Source organism: Mandrillus leucophaeus, unplaced genomic scaffold (genome assembly GCF_000951045.1).
Source record: "Mandrillus leucophaeus isolate KB7577 unplaced genomic scaffold, Mleu.le_1.0 Scaffold452, whole genome shotgun sequence".
Classification (NCBI taxonomy): Eukaryota; Metazoa; Chordata; class Mammalia; order Primates; family Cercopithecidae; genus Mandrillus; species Mandrillus leucophaeus.
The window spans coordinates 974,488-977,451 of NW_012104832.1; the positions used below are offsets into that span (position 1 = coordinate 974,488).

Sequence of the window (2,964 nt, forward strand, 5' to 3'; positions counted from 1 at the left end):
AAAAAAAAAAAAAAAGAAAGAAAAAAAAGAAAAGGAAAAGAAAACTATAGGGCAATGTCCCTGATGAACCTTGATGCAAAAATCCTCAACAAAATGCCAGGAAACTGAATTCAACAACACATTAAAAAAATCATTCATCATGACCAAGTGGCATTCATCTCAGGAATGCAAGGATGGCTCAAGACACACAAATCAATCAATGTGATACATCCTATCAACAGAATGAAGGCCAAAAACCATGTGATCATTTTAATTGATGCTGAAAAAGCATGTGATAAAATTCAACATCCCTTCATGATAAAAACCTTCAACAAACTGGGAGTAGATGGAAGATACCTCAACACAATAAAAACCATATATGACAGGCCCATAGGTAGTATCATACTGAACGGGAAATACTGAAAATCTTTTCTCTAGAATCTGGAACAACACAAGGATGCTCACTTTAACTACCATTATTAAATGTAGCACTGGAAGTCTTAGCTAGAGTAAGTAGACAGGTGAAAGATATAAAGAGCATCCAAACTGGAAAAGAAGAACTCAAATTATCCTTGTTTGCAGATGATATAATCTTATATTTGGAAAATCCTAAAGACTCCACCAAAAAAATTATTAGAATGGATAAACAAATTCAGTAAAGTTGTAGGATACAAAATCAACATACAAAAATCAGTAGCATTTCTATATGCCAACAGCAAACAATCATAAAAAGAAAATAATCTCATTTACAGTAGCTAAAAATAAAATAAAATACCTAGGAATAAACTCAACCAAAGAAGTAAAAGATCTCTACAGTGAAAACTATAAAACATTGATGTAAGAAATTAAAGAGGACACACACACACACACACAAAAGGAAAGATATTTTATGTTCTTGGATTAGAATAATAATTATTGTTAAAATGTTCATTTTATCCAAAGAAATTTAGAGATTATATGCAATTCCTATCAAAATACCAAAGACCTTCTTCACAGAAATAGAAAAAACATCCTAAAATTTATATGAAACCACCAAAGACCCAGCATAGTCAAAGCTAACCTGAGCAAGAAGAACAAAACTGGAGGAGTTACATTACCTAAATTAAAATTGTATTGCAGAGCTAAAGTAACCAAAATAGCATGGTACTGGCACAAAAATAGACATATAGACCAATGGAACAGAATAGAGAACCCAGATATAAATCCATACATCTACGGTGAACTCGTTTTTGACAAAAGTATTAGTAACATACGTTGGGGAAAAGATAGTTTCTTCAATAATGATTCTGGGGAAACTGGATATCCATACGCAAAAGAATGAAACTAGACTCCTATCTCTTGCCACATACAAAAATCAAACCAAAATGGGTTAAAGGGTCAGGCGCGGTGCCTCACGCCTGTAATCCCAGCACTTTGGGAGGCAGAGGCAGGTGGATCACTTGAGGTCAGGAGTCCGAGACTAGCCTGGCCAACATGGTGAAACTCTGTCTCTACTAAATGTGCAAAATTAGCTGGGCGTAGTGGTGGGTGTCTGTAATCCCAGCTATTCTGGAGGCTGAGGTGGGAGAATCACTTGAAGCTGGGAGGCAGAGGTTGCAGTGAGCCAAGATCATGCCACTGCACTCCAGCCTGGACCACAGAGGGAGACTGTCTCAAAGAACAAACAAACACCCAGAGACCCTAGTAGGCACAGACACAAGCAGCTGGATGTTGAGAGGAACACACCAGTGGAGGAGCACACAGGTGGCTGGACATTGAGAGCAACAGAGGAGCAGAAGAGCACACCGACAGGCACCAGCGGACAACGCCAGACCATCCACAGGTAGAACAATGCGTAGACTGAGGGGAATTTGGCCAGGGTAGTCAGCGAAGAGTCCGGCTGCTGAGCGGCCGGACTCCAGGGAAAAACCACCTTTCCACTCCATTCCCTTTCTGGCTCCCCATCCAACTCTGAGAGCCACTTCCACCATTCAATAAACCTTGCATTCATTTTCCAAGCCCATTGTGTGATCCGATTTTACCGGTACAACAAGGCAAGAACCCCAGGATGCAGAAAGCCCTCTGTCCTTGCGATAAGACAGAGGGTCTAACTGAGCTGATTAACACAATCCGCCTATAGACAGCAAAACTAAAAGAGCACCCTGTAACACACGCCCACCGGAGCTTCGCTTCAGAAGCTGTAAGCCTTCGCTCCTAGACACTGCCCTGGGTTCCGAGCTCACGTGCCCCACAACCTGCCCGTCTGCATGCTCCCCCTAAGGGTTTCAGCAGAGCACCAAAGAAGCAAGCCACACCCCCATTGTTACCGGTAGAAGGTGTCCAGGTTCTTGGCGTCTTGAACAAAAAATTGGGCAAAACGCATAAACAAAGCAAGGAAGGAATGAAGGGATTTATTGAAAATGAAAGTACACTCCACAGTGTGGGAGTGGGCCGAGCACAGGGGCTCAAAGGCCCCGTTACAAATTTTTTGGGAGTTTAAATACCCCTTAGAGGATTCCATTGGTTACTTGGAGTACGCCCTGTGTAAATGAAGAAGATGAAGTAAGGTTACAAAGTCGTTTATGGTGTACACCCTATGGAGAGGATATTTCCTGTTATAGCTGAAGTGTGAATCGGCCTTATGTTCCCTACCTCCAGACCCTATTTTTCTGCCTCACTATCACATGCCCTGCAAGGGTGATAAGGAAACTATTACCGTTTCAGTATCAAGGAAATGAAACTTACCAGATCATCACATCTGGACAATGAGACACCAGATCCCTCACCTATCATGATTCCCTAAGCGACCACCTGATTCCTGTTGACTAACTCCTCTTCCTTACCCCTCCCTAATTCCTGATTTCCTGCAAGTAGTCACATTTCTTTCTCGCTATATAAACCCCTGATTCTAGTTGGTTGGGGAGACAGATTTGAGACTGATTTCCCATCTCCTCGGCTGCAGCACCAGAGAATCGCTTGAACCCCGAGGCAGAGGTTGCAGTGAGC

The 2,964-nt window shown here is 42.0% G+C and overlaps 1 protein-coding gene across 1 annotated transcript in view; it reads right to left on the reverse strand.

Moving 5' to 3' along the window:
* LRRIQ4 (leucine-rich repeats and IQ motif containing 4) overlaps nt 1–2,964 on the reverse strand; it is a 25,178-nt gene that overhangs the window by 21,463 nt on the left and 751 nt on the right. The window lies entirely within an intron of this gene.